The sequence below is a fragment of the Pristis pectinata genome, chromosome X (assembly GCF_009764475.1).
Source record: "Pristis pectinata isolate sPriPec2 chromosome X, sPriPec2.1.pri, whole genome shotgun sequence".
NCBI classification, from domain to species: Eukaryota; Metazoa; Chordata; class Chondrichthyes; order Rhinopristiformes; family Pristidae; genus Pristis; species Pristis pectinata.
Window position 1 is genome coordinate 1919585 of NC_067450.1, and position 14491 is coordinate 1934075.

At 44.2% G+C, this 14491-nt stretch overlaps 2 protein-coding genes across 2 annotated transcripts in view; one reads left to right on the forward strand and one right to left on the reverse strand.

Annotated features, from left to right (window-relative positions):
* marchf9 (membrane-associated ring finger (C3HC4) 9) overlaps positions 1 to 14491 on the reverse strand; it is a 34233-nt gene that overhangs the window by 17091 nt on the left and 2651 nt on the right. The window lies entirely within an intron of this gene.
* cdk4 (cyclin-dependent kinase 4) overlaps positions 6553 to 14491 on the forward strand; it is a 73387-nt gene continuing 65448 nt past the window's right edge. Inside the window, exons 1-2 of the mRNA XM_052009363.1 lie at positions 6553 to 6622; positions 7415 to 7520. The gene's annotated coding sequence lies outside the window, so the exon portion shown is untranslated. The remainder of the gene's footprint in view (positions 6623 to 7414; positions 7521 to 14491) is intronic.

The following is a 14491-nucleotide window of genomic DNA, read 5'->3' on the forward strand; positions in this document are numbered from 1 at the left end:
TGTGAAACGTGGTAGCCAATTTGGGCCCAGCAAGCTCCCACAAACAGCAGTGAGAAAATGACCTGATAATCTGTTTCTTTTTAAAAAGAGATTGTGAATGAGGACTAGGGAGAACTCTCTTCTTCATTTCAAACAGCAGCCAGAGGATCATTAATCCCCATCTGAGAAGGAAGACGGGTTTAATGGTTCATTCTGAAAAACAACTGCTCCAACAGTGCAGCAGTTCCCCTCCAGCAGCACAATATTATCTCAGCCCTGTACAATGAAGCTCAAGTCTCTGGAGTGGGACTTGAACCCACAACCTTCTGACTCAAGGAGGAGTGCTGCACAGTGAGGCACACTGACACACACCAAGGAACTGAATGGATGCAGATTTCACTTTTGTTTCCTGAGGTGGAGCTGAACCGTGTTGCTCCTGTCGTCTCCAACATGTCTCAGAGCACACTGATCCACATCGACTGTGATAACACAGCCCACACGTACATCGAGTCTATTATTATCCATTCTAGATGGCACAATTACAGATGACAACTCTACAGGGATCCTGAATCACTCCAGCCTTGTTATTCTCACACTACATTAAAAAATACTCTTCGCATGAGATCACACTGAGCAACACACTTACCTTGATCTTTTCTGGTGAGACTTACTCTCCTCACTACCCACCCACCTTCACTGGGATCACATGTAAAACAGGCACTCTTCATGTGTCAGCCCAGACAATGAGGGCTGCCTGGCTAATCAAGGATGGCATACATTGCAGTCTCGTCTGACACTATCAAGAGCTCCACATCTACTTGCAGCATCAAATTTCTGAGCAGTGCTTGGGTGAGGAGTTTGGTGAGTGATTATGGAGAGAGCACTGACATGCTCCTGGCCTGTCCATTGGCCCTACCTAGACTGTGAATTCCTTCCCCAATTCCAACCCCAATCCCCTATAAAGTGCTGGATGCACCGGTAGCCTTTCTGTTCCTGCTTATCATTCACCCCTGCCCCCATCTGCCTCTCATTTTTTTCGTCTGCCTCCATCTATCATCCGCCTACCTCTGTCTCCCAACTTGATAAGATATCTTTATTAGTCACCTACATCGAAACACATCTTTTGCAGAGTGTTCTGGGGACAGCCCGCAAGTGTCGCCACGCTTCCGGTGCCAACACAGCATGCCCACAACTTCCTAACCCGTACGTCTTTGGAAGGTGGGAGGAAACCAGAGCACCCGGAGGAAACCCACGCAGTCACAGGGAGAACGTACAAACTCCTTACAGTGGCTGGCATTGAACTTGAGTCGCTGGTGCCGTAATAGTGTCACGCTAACCGCTACACTACTGCGCCACCCTCCCCCTCCCCTACCTGGCTTAATCTGCCCACCATCCTTCACCCCTCCTCAGTCCACCGATCACCTCTCTCTCACCACTCTCCCTCTCCTCTTTATATTGGTTATCAGTCCTGATGCAGGGTTTCAACCCAAAACATCAACAATTCCTATTTCACCCCCCCCCCCCCCCACAGATGCTGCTCGACCCACTGAGTTCCTCCAGCAGATTATTTGTTGCTACAGATTCCAGCATCTGCGGTCTTTTGTGTCTAGCATTTCCGTAGTATCATTCACCCCCTCAGGTCATACCAGAACGTTTCACAGCCAGTGAAGTGCCAGCACTGTTGGAATGCAAAAACGAGGCAGTTGGTTTGTGCACAGCAAGATCCCACTAACGATGGGGGAAAGACTGAAAGCTAGGTTAGTGATCTTGATTAAGTGATAACAATAGCCATCAGGACATCAAAGAACTGCCCTGCTTTTCCTTCCAGTGGTGCCTTAGAGTCTCTCACATCCAACTGAGAGAAGACAGGGCCTCAACCTACCAGCTGATCCAAAAGACAGCACCTCCAACAGTGCAACACTCCATCGGCAGCATCCCTCCAACAGTGTGTTGTACAGTCAGCACTTCCATGGCAACAGTGCGGCACTCCCTTTACACAGCCATTCTGACTATGCAGCACTATCTCAACACTTGCACAGGAGTTCTGGCTTTAGACTTTTGTGAACAAAAGCCAAGAGCTGGTCATGGGATAAACAGGTCTATGTATTTAAAACCAAAGTACCGTACTCCAAGACAATAGAGTACAGAAAGACTCTGTTCTAAGGACCGCTCACTCTTGATATGGAGCAGAGCCACAAAAACAGTAAATGGAACAGGCTATCCATACAGACTGAGGTCAAACATCCACAAATGTTGTGTAGCTTGCACTCTCTTCTCATTAGAATGAAATGCCTCATCAAAAATGATTACTAGCTCTTCTTTCAGTCTCTGGCAGGGGGCCTTTGGGTTTCCAGCTACATACTGCTCAAGCTATCATCACCTGTCAGCGATGGTTTAGTGGGTAGCACTCTCACCTCACATTCAGAAGGTTCTGGGTTTGATACCTGTCCCTGGGGTCCCCACCTCCAAAACCTTGGCTGATGCTCCCCTGTGCATTGCTGAGGGGATGCCATCTTTTGCTTGGAGTGTTAAACTGAGGCCCTATCCACTCCCTCAAAAATATTCCATGGCAACTATTTCAAAGCTGGGGAATTCTTTTCACTGCTATCATGGGGCCAATATTTATCCCTCCAATAATATTGCAAAAGTAACTTGTCATTTATTATGCAGTTTCTAATAGCTTTCTGTGTATAAATTGGGAACTGCATTGTTTATTTCTGAAGGAGAATGGCGAATATACGTATAAGAACAGGAAGAAGCAGTTCAACCCCAAGTCTTTCCACTATTCAGAGATCATACTGGTTTTTGCTTTAACTCCATATTCTGACTGTAGCACGTGTAAATTTTTGTGATATTGTTTGTGATGTACTTGATGCAGTGCACATCATCAATGTCCACAGTTTAAGAAGCTCAAGTAAACCTGGCCCACCTTTTAATCCTCCATTCCTTAGTCTACACACTGCAGTTTACTAAAGCAAGAACTCTCAAGACTACATACCTTATACTGGCAACAAAAATGGGATTGGAGAAAAAGCAAAACCACTTGAAGTAACAAAGTTTTCAAGGACATCTAAGGACTTATACTCACCTCAGCAGGGTGAGTCACAGTAACATCCAAGCGTAGACTGGAAGCTTCAGGACTCGTGTTTACACTAGAGCTCTGGAAAATTAAAGTCGAAAACCCCAAGGATATCACTTAACTTTGATCCTTCTTAGGTGTAGCCCAATTTGTGCCACATTTCTGCCAGAACTTTAAATGGTACTGGCACTGTTACATCAACTGTAGAAGGATAAACTATGGCAGTGGGGGAAGGAAGAGCAGAAGGCATACAACTTCTGCAAGAGGAGTCTCAGCAGAAGATCTTTCTTGGTACACTATTACACCACCTGTGCCCTGAAGATTGTGCGTGGTGCCTGAAAATTATGGAATAAAAACAGAAAATGTTGGAAACAGTCAGCAGGCCAGCATCTGTGGAAAAAGAGGCAGAATGGGGTCTAGGACCTGAAATGTTAACTGCTTTTTCTTTCCACAGATGCTGCCTGATCTGCTGATTGTTTCTAGCATTTTCTGTTTTTATTTCAGATTTCCACCATCTGCAGGTTTTTTTGGTTTTCATTTCCTGTAATTATGGAGTCAGGGCGGGAAAAACTACATAATGGACAATGGCAAGGGTATGCCTATTGCTTTTGTGTTGCACACATTACGAAAAGAGTGAGAAGAATTATGTCCAGATAAAGAGAGGCAATGACAATCATATCCAGGGTCACAAAGTTCCACGTTATTAAATTAGTTTCATTCTTTTTTTTAAATGGAAGGTTAAACAGTGTATATAAAAGCATATGATGAGATTTCTTACATACCTGATCTCATGTATCAATGGTTCTTAGACTGTGCTCAGATGCACACATTGGATAAACTAGACACATTTTAGAGCTCTCCATGGTTCCTATGCATTACTCTGGACTCTTTGCAAAGGCCTCACAAGGGTATACTTTGTAGTCTTTGTTCCATATCCCTCAATATCTTTGGTTAAGAAAAGTCTCCCATCAGATTTAACAATTGATCCAGTTGTTTGGAAATTTGAGAGAGTTCCAAATTTCTCCCACCCTCTGCACGTAAATGTATTTCCTAACTTCACTCATAAAATACTGGCTCTCATTTACAGAAACTGCTCCCTAGTCCCAGACTTCCCAATCAGCAAAAATGGGGTGGATGGGAAAAAACTCAGTTCCCCTTCATACCTTAAAAACTTCAATTTTTAAAAAAAACTTGAATTTCCAAGTCCCAGGGAATAGAACAGCCTAAAAATAAATACAGGCAACCCCAGCATTATGGCGAGGCAATTGTGTTCCTAGAAAACGGCCCATATTGCGCTTTTCTGTTACGCAAAGTCATGTCATCTGCACTTCTGCCATGAAATACGAGTTGAAAAAAATAAAATCTTGTGTTTATTTACTTTCTTCTCCACATAGATTCTGTAAGAGGGAATTTTATCTCAAAGTTTTGGGTCGTGATTTGCAAATTCTGCAAGTATGAATTTCTATAACCCAAACAGCTGTAACGCAAGGGTCACCTATAGAGGCAAATGAGAGACAACAAACTTCAGTTTGGTGAGTTAGCTTGGCGAATGCATGCTTGTTTGTGGACAAGTGTCTAAGATTCCCCTCAGCCCGAGCTTCTGCCTGAACCTGGAGTTGACCTTCAAGCACTTGAAATATTATTGCTGTCATTCTTGTGTGGAATGCAGTGCACTGTGCTCAGTAATCCAGCTGTCAGCCTGCGGAAGCAGTGACATTCAAAAAGGGAAGACGATTTCTCCTGTCTGCTGCCAGCGGTTGTGTGAATGTTGCCACGTTCTCTTCCCCGCTCCTGCCATGACCTTACAACTCCAGGCAGGAGCCAAGGCACCAAAAGTTTGTCTCAAACTTCGACCCCAAGCTATGCTGTTGGCTGAGGCAAAGTCTGGCGAGGTGGTGAAAGTGCCACACAGTTTGTCTCAGCAGTCTGAGGTGGTGGGGGGGGGGGGGGGGGTGGGAAAGAGAACAAATCATCAGGGGTTCATGCTCCAAATCAGTGTCCAGCTGGAATTTGCCTGTGAGTGGATATCCAGTGCACCAACCTCTAAATTCTCATCAACACCCAGCTCATCCAATGAACTTATCCCATTTCCCACCCCCCCAAAACAAACAGAACTGCAATGCCCCTAGACCAATCCAATGGCTCAGCTTCCTCCTCCCCATACATCCAGATGTTCAGGCCACTGATGCTGTGGACTAGCAAACTGTGCTGGACTGAAGTGGGATCCAAGGGCCATTAGGCTGGACATTAGGAGGCCATTGCCTCTGTCTGTTTTACCCCCCAACACTGGAAACTCTTCTCCCATCTGAGGGTGTCCAGTCTCTAACCATCAGACCTGGACACAGTGGCAGGAGGACAGAGTAAGTTGAATAAAAGAATGTGAGGTGATCCCATTGAAATGTACTTGGAGAGCTTGACAGGGGTAGATGCAGGGAGGATGTCCCCTTGGCTAAGGAGTCTAGAACTAGGAGCCACCGTCTTAAAATAATGGGCAGACATGAAATGAGGAAAAACATCTGCGCTCAGAGGGCAGTGAATCTTCCGAATTCTCTACCCCAGAGGCTTGGAAGTTCAGTTACTAATAGTATTCAAAACAGTGACAGATTTCAGAACATGGGGATAATGCAGGAAAATTATGTTTGAGGTCGATCAGCCATGATTGTATTGAATGGCGCCCAAAAGCCGACTCCTGCTCATGTTCTTACCAGCTTTATGAGCAATGTTTAAAAAAAAATCTGCATTCTGTTGTCTTTTCAGCACACAAGTAATCTATAAAGGTTGGAATATCGAAAAATAATAGTGCAGCCCAAGGTAAGCTACTCTTCAGGAAATTCACTGAGGGAACCGTTGGGTAACTGACTCCCAATCTTTAGGTGGGGAAAAGGAAGCACAGCACTGACAAAGGCTCATTCAACAAAGCTCTGGAAAGACCAGCCCCCAGGAGGGGAGAAGCGAACGGCAGGCGTCCCTCCCAACAAATGGAGTGCACGCCGATTGCCTTGCGGCGATTTACAAACAACGCAGAAGGAAAATTCCGCATAATTGCGACGCCTCTCACTGCCGAGCACCCTCAACTCGGGTCACTCCGATAGATGGAGTGAGGGTAGTATTGCTCGGCAAAAGTCAGCATATCCCTCGCACTGTAAAGCGTCCAACCCCTCTTCACTGGACAAACGCTGACACCCAGCACCAGAGCACTGTTTAATGTGCCCGCCATACCATCGGGAGCCATGACAGACACAGAGGTGGTGTTCAAGTACCTTCGGATGAGGTTTTTTTTTGAAGACTTTAAGATCCCTAATAGGCTCCACATTCAACATGTCTAACCGACCTAGAGCGACAATCAACGAAAACTAATCGACCCGGGAACCGCGCGACCTCCAGGGAGCTCGGGATTGGGCGGGAGCGCGGCGCAGGGAGGGCTGTGATTTGCTGAGCTGTTATGGGGACAGCTCGAGCTCTGGGTTCGCCGGTGGGGGGAACGAGTCCCGGGTCAGATGCCCTGGTTCAGGGGAGCGACGGAGGAAGGTCGGCCGTTTGGAAGTCAGCTTGAATCCCACTAGGGTAGCTGTGGAATTTAAATTCAAGTCATTAAGTTACTCCGTAATGAAGCGGGAATCGAGTTTGTTTTAAAAACAAAACAGATTCGCTAATGTCCTCCAGAGAAGAAAATCTGCTGTCCTTGCCCTGTCTGGCCTATATGTGACTCCATGCACTTAATTGCCTCCTCAGCATAGGGGCAATTAAAGATGGCGAGTCAATGCTGGTGTTGCCAGTGAGACCATGCCCTGAAGGAATAGCTAAAAGCAACATTTCCTCTTAGTAACTTAAGGCAACTTCAGGATGCAGAAGATCCATGAGGGAATGGAAGAGGCTCACTGGGAATGTCTTTGGGATCGTGGATAAGGACGAATAGGTTTAAAACTTGGGAAACAGAAATGCAGGCCTGATGTTGGAAGTTTTGCTTCACAGAGTGTGAGCGATTGACGTGTGCATTGTATTCCTGGAAGGATGAAAGGAGCCAGAAGGTCTGGATTTGTTTCAGAAACAAAGGGAGTGTGAGGTCTCTGGATAATGAGGGCATGAGTGACGTTCTCCATCTCCAACAACCCTCTGGTCCATTCAGAAAGAAATGGAAGGTTAAGAGGAGGAAGGGAAACAGTGGGCATGAGAGTGGGATGGCTGGACCCTGCCCCTAGGGATGTAGGGTTGCAACTACTGATTCATACAGACCATGGTGCCATCTGCTGTCTGTACTGTGCCAGCTAATGCCAATAAGATGGGCTGGAGGGAGACAACAGCATCAGGACCAAAGGTTACCGACCTGAAACATTAACTCCGTTTCTCTTTACACAGATGCTGCCTCACCTGCTGAGTGTTTCCATCGTTTCCCTGTTTTATTTCAGGCCCTAGGGCTGACAGGCTGGTGAGAGATGAACCAATCCAACATGTTGAAAATACGGTAAGATTAGTTAAATTATGGCATAGGAGGCCATTCAGCCTATCTTATCCATGCTGGCCAAAAAAGAGCCATTAAGATTCATCCCACTGTAATGTACATTATAACATATCAAGTGATAATCCAAATATTGTAAAGATTTCTGTCTCCACCACCCTTCAGATATCAGGCTCCAGAACCTCACCACCCATGACCGTGGTGGGGGGAGGGGGGGTGGAATTTTCTTAACTCCCCTCTAAGCCCCAGGTTACCAAACTCTCTGTTATAGAGTCATAGAGTTATACAGCACAGAAACAGATCCCTTGGCCCAACTCGTCCACAGTGACCAAGGTGCCCAACCCAGCTAATCTCATTTGCCTGTTATAGCAAATATATCTTTCCTGTCAATGTATTCTAGGTCCTTCATAATCTGATGCACTTCAAAGTCCCCTTCATCCTCACTGCCCCAAAGAAAACAACATGCCCAGCCAATCTTTCCACATAACTACAATTTTCCAGCCCTGGCAACATGGCACTTGTACATGGCAAGTGAGGTCTGGCCTAAGTAACGTTTCATATAATTCCAGCATAACCTTTGTGTGTGTGTGCGTATATATATGTATGTATATAAAATACACACACACACACACACACACACACACACACACACACACACACACACACACACACACACACGCCTCACTTGCCATGTACAGTTCTGGTCACCACACTACAGGAAGAATGTGAGAGCACAAGAGAATAATTACTTGGATGTTGCCAGGGCTGGAAAATTGTAGTTTTAGACATATATCATCCACTCCTGAACTAAGATCAATCCAACTTCAATCACCGAGCTACAGTACATAGATGATGCTTGCATATGTGCACGTTCAGAGACCAAGCTCCAAGTCATTGTCAACTCGGCCACTGAAACATATGAGAGAACAGGGTTGTATAATATCCACAAAACAAAGATTCTTTACCAACCTGCCTCCACTGTACAACACTGCTCTCCAACAATAGAGATCTACAAAAAGACCCTGAAAAACGTAAAACACTTTCCATATTATGCAAGTCATTATGATGAAAGTCATCATGGTGTTCAATGTGCCAAGACTGCTTTTGGCTAACTGAGGAAGAGAGCATTTGACAATCAAGACCTCAGATCTGGCACAAAACTCATGGCCTCGCATCAGTAGTGATTCCTGCCCCCCTATACAGTTCTGGGACATGGACAATATACAGCAGGCATCTCAGAGCACTGGAGAGGTACCCCCAACCCTGTATCTGCAAAAATCTTTCAAATCAACAGGCAAGATTAGTTAACTAATGTCAGCAGGTTGGCCTCTCCTGGACCAACTGAGCCTCTAATTACACTCAGTCATACAAACATATGAATTAGGAGCATTCAGCCAGTCAAGCCTGCTCTGCCATTCAATAAGATCTGATTGTAATCTCAACTGCACATTTTCATCAATCCATGGTAACCTTTCACCCACTTGCTTATCAAGTATCTATCTACTTATGCCTTAAAAATATTCAAAGATCCTGCTTCCACCTCTGTTGAAGGAAGAGGGTTCTAAAGACTCATGACCCTCTGAGAGAAAAAAATTCCTTGCCTGTCAGCTCCAATGGGCAGGCCACATCATTTGCAAGCCCAGCACAAAATTACCAAACTGGACACTCTACTCTGAACTCTGTCGTGACAAGAGATTACTAAGTACGCAGAGGAATGGTTCAAGGATGTTCTCAAAGCAGGAAGTCATTGAGTCCATGTGGCAAGAAATCACACAGAGCATATCACTTCCTAAACAACCCATCCCGTAAAGCATCTCCTTCCCCACCCTTGTGTCAGAGCCTGTGGGTTCCACATTAGTCTTATCAGCCATTTCAGAACCCATAAAACTGCAGTGCAAGCAAGTCACTCTTGACCCCAAGGGACTGCCTCAGGGAAAGGAATGTTTTATCTAGTTCAAGCTTGACCTCCCTGCTCTTGTATTCTATGCCTTTGTGGCTTCTTAATTACCTTAGCCACATGTACTCCAAACTCCTTCTGCTCCTCTACACTGTTCAGTGTCTGACTACTTATTTCCCTGGCTTGTTTGCCCTTCCCTAAAGCCAATAAACTGATTAATTGCAAAAGGTCAAATAACTTCAGAAGTCTGCCATCATTTAGATAGCCCAACCTGGCTTTGACTAATGTTGACTGAGGAATGAATAATGGTCACGGTGTCATCTTCAAAGTAGCAGCTAAGGGATCATTTATATTCATCTAGAGAGAACACACAGGCCTTTGGCTGAATGTCTCATCCACAGGATGGTCCCACCAACACTACAGCTGGATCTCAGTACTGCCCCACCAACAATTATTGTCTCTCAGACAGCACAGCATTCTCTCAGTGCTGCCCCTCTGACAGTGCAGTGCTCCCTCAGCACTGCCACTCCCACCACACACCACTGCCTCAGCACTGCACTGAATTTTAAGTTACTTTGGATATTCCTGGACATTGGTCTCCTCCTACCAAGTGTTTGGTGTTCAGGGTTTACATTAAAATGAAGTGCCAGACAAAGCAAGTTTCAAACTGGTGCCAGTTGCAATCACCAGTAAATTGTCTGTAATTATATACAACTAGGGATAACAGACAATTTTGATTTTCTGCCGATTACAAATAGCAACTTAAAAAAAAATCAATTTCCTCCTAATTCAGGTCTTTTATGAGTTTTCACCCATGTAACTCCATTTTCATTAATTCATATGTTTTATGCAATTAAACCATTCTTAAATGACTGCACAAATATTAAAATAATGTGCGTAACCTTTGACAACCAGATGTGAATTTAAAAAGGATAGACTTAACTTGAAAAGCGAGTTGTTTTATGCAAGGACAGGAGGAGGCCATTCAACCTCTCAAGCTCATCACCCAGGAACAGGAGGGCCCACTGAACACCTAATCTGTTGCACAGAAACAGGAAGCTATTTACCCTACCGGACCTGTTACATGAGGGAAAGAAAAATATCACTTAAGCTGTTTATACAGCAAGAGGATGAGGCTGTTGAGCCCCTCAAACCTAATACATAGGAATAGGCCAATATTCCAGATGCACCCTAACTAGTGTTTTATAAAGGTTCAAACCTCCTTGCTTTTGTATTCTCAGACTGTGAAGCCCAAGATCCTCTATGCTTTACTAACCACTCCCTCAACATGACCTGCCACTTTGTAAAATTTATGCACATGTACACCCAGGTCCTTTTGTTCTTGCACATCTTATAGAACCATTTGATTGATACTTTATCATCTTTCTCATCTGTTCTGCCAATGTGTACCACTTCGCAATTCTCTGCTGTAAATTTCATCTGTCACTTAGACCCGGACTTCGAATCCAGCCCAGAATGATGAGGAGAGAGTCCCCTCTTCCTGTTTTTTTGTGCAGGTTCTGCATTGAAAGTAATTTTTCCAGTCACTGCATATTGACTTCATTCCAAGTCTTCCCAGTAACTCAAACTGGTGATAAGGAGCAGGGGGGCAACTTCAGTTAGACTTATAAAATCACCAACCCTAATCCTAATACCCTTCCAAGTCAAGAGTTAGATTGGGAAGGCATACCCATCTCTTTGTACCATTGTCTGACTCTGCTCTTACCTTATGCAGCTGAAACCTTTGTCTATACCCCTGTTACTTCCTGACTCGACTCTTCCAGCACTTTCCTGGCCAGCCTCACTCACTCTGCTCTCCATATATCCGAGTCAAAGAATACTTAATTGCCTGGTGTCCTAATTTGCACCAAATTCTGTTCACCCATTCTCCTGTGCTTGCTGACCTGGTTAAACAACACCACAATCTTAAAACTTTTCACCCTCGTTTTCAATCCCTCCATGGCCTTAGCCTTCCCTGTCTGTGTACCTCCTCCAGCTTTACAACCTTTGAGATCAATGCACTCCTCCAAATCTGGCCTCATGAGTATCCCCAAAAATTCCTCTGCCACTGGCCATTATGCCTTCAGCTGCCTGGGCCCTGAACTCCAGAATTCTCTCCCTAAACCCTTTTGCCACTGTCTTTTTCCTCTTTTTGACTGAGCCTTTGGTCATCAGTCCTTATTATTTACTTTTATGGCTTAGCATCTTGGGACATCTTGCTATTTTAAAGACTCCACATAAAGGGAAGTTGTTGCTGTTATCACCCCCATGGTCTTGCACTAAACTAATGCAGCATGCATTAGAAATCTCACTCGGAGAGGCCATGGGATGGCTACCATGAGAGGGATAAGTAATGTTCTGGCACAGTAAGGGTGTTCCAGCAGTGACAGCACCCAGTGGCAATGCAAAATTCACCAGTGCACCTTTAAATGACAGCCTCAGTTTCAGTAGAAAGAGAATGATGCTTTGTATCTGGAGCATACAAACCCAGGGGTTTGGCTTCAGGTTTTATGGCAGGATCTGAAATAGGCTGTATGCACATCAAATTGTTGCACGTATATGGAACAAAATGCAACTGTGGGGCTACTAAATTGGAGGGGCTGGAGGGAAACAGTTCATTGGCGATTTTGTTACAACTGCCAATCCTATGATATTAAAAGGAAGTATTTGCAAATCTCTGGGCAAGCACAGAGACTGGAAGTGGGACTTCTCAGAGAGACCTCAAAGAGCCAGTACACACGTGATAGACTGAAAAGCTTGTTTCTCTGCTGTTGAGATATGGTGCTAAGAGCATGATGCTAGTAAAGACCATTGCAGATAAGAAATCAGAATTTCTCTAAACCTAAGCGGCAATATATATATATATATATATATATATATATATATATATATATATATATATATATATATATATATATATGTATATATATATACACAGTTATTCTCTTCCACCACAGCTGGATCCACTTTCAATAAAATTAGACATTGTGGAGCCATTCACGTTTCCAAATCTGAATTTGACTAGTTCCAGATTTTTGAGAAAAGAGCCACATGTTGTCATAATCCACTCACCCAGTGGAAACTGGTAGAACTTGATAGAACAAAATGCTTTTTGTTTCCTCACCACTGTCTTCAGAAAAGACATGCATTTCTATAGCACCTTCCACAGTCTTAGTGAGCTTTACACTGTATAGTCACTATTGTAAAGTAGAAACTTGACAGGCAGTCTGTGCACGGCAAGTTCCCAGAAACAGTTGGTTCAGGGATAAATATTGGCCACAACACTGGCAGGAAACTCTCCTGCTCTTCTATGAAATGGTGACCGTGAGATCGTTTTCATCTACAAGAGTGGGTGGAAGGTGCTTTGGATTAAACATGTTAGCTGAAATATGGCACCTTCAATAGTGCAGTGCTGGAGTGTCAGCCTATATTTTTTGCCTCGACTCCCTAGACTGGGGCTTGAACCCAAAACCTTCTGACTCGATTATATTCCTATACATTCCCTATGATAGGGATGGTGACATTGTTGTTAAGTTACAGAATCAGTAGTATTATTACATTCATTTATACCGGTAACCAATTACCTACCAACCTGTCCATCTTTAGGATGTGGGGGGGAAACCAGAGCACTCAGGGGAAATCCAGGTGGTCAAGGGAAAACGTTCAAACTCCACACAGATAGCTCAATCGTACCCAGGTTGCTGGAGCTGTGAGGCAGAAACAATACCTGCTGTCCCACTGTGCTGCCCATATTCAGAAGTCTGGATCTTTGACCTAGAGACACCAAATTCAACCCCCACAGTGGCTGGGGAATTTAAATTCAAGTAATTAAATAAATTGGAATAAAAAGCTGATTATCAGTTTTGGTAGCCATGAAACTACCAGAATGTTATAAAATGTGCCCAATTTAGATGTCCTTTATAGGAAGAAATCTGTTGTCCTTACCCGGTCTGGGTCTTTGTGTGCCTCCAGGCCCACAGCAATGTGGTTGACTCTGAAATGGCCTAGCAAACCACTCAGCATACCGGGACAATTTGGGGCCTAGCCAGTGACAGCCACATCCTGTTAATGGATGCAGCAGCAAAAACTTGCCAGTGTCAACTTGTGGTGTATGCATATCCCCTGCCACGATCAAGCATCAAGTTCACGCCATGTGACAACATTAATGATAAGATGACAACACCTTCCTCTGCTTCACCTCATCTTCTACAGGATCAAATATTAATATTTACCATTGATGAGCATGCTGTTGTCCATAAGATGAGATTGGACAAAGAAATCCCTATTCAACTGATACTCAGGAGAGGATTTCACCCTCTCATTTAAAATACACCTACAACTTTACTGGAAATAGCAAATGCAGGAAATCTGCCCACTGTGTTTACAACATCACGAACAGACAACAACCAAAGAGGAGATCTTGCCCTAGCATCAGAATAACCACTGGTCCTCAAGTTACAGGAGTTATTGAACATGAGAGTGAATCTGCAGGCCAAGTACCTGGACATCGCTGAATGTCCCAGCTCACCTCCCCTAAACTGAGAGGCAGAAGCTCACATTTGTGGCCAGACGCGCAGACTTTAACCTAGGTAACCGCACGCTGTTGGAAGGTTGATTGCGTGTAGCACTAGTTTTACACTGTCTGATTTCACTCTCCATGAGGGACGGGGTAGTAAAACCTGCATTTCACCTAATCCCATGGATTTGCCATACAGTTCACCATTACAAAACAGTAAATGCTATCCATCTCAAACAGAGAGCAAAATTCCAAGAGATTAGAACCATCAGCTAAACTTAATGACGATATTACAGCACTGAAATCAGTTTTAGTCCATTTTCCATTTTTTTGTGTTGCTGCTGCACGACCATCCATGTACTTGGTGAATGATCACTCTCAAAGTGAGGCAATAATTATGATAGAATCAGCGCAAAATATGTTAACTCACCAGGAAGAAATGGTCAGTATATTTTATCTAATGTCACTGAACCAAGTGATTAAACTTGGTTTCAAAAAAAAGAATCAGATACTGTCTCAGCACCCATTCAAGGAACAGGATCTGATCGGTCTTTTAAACAGACC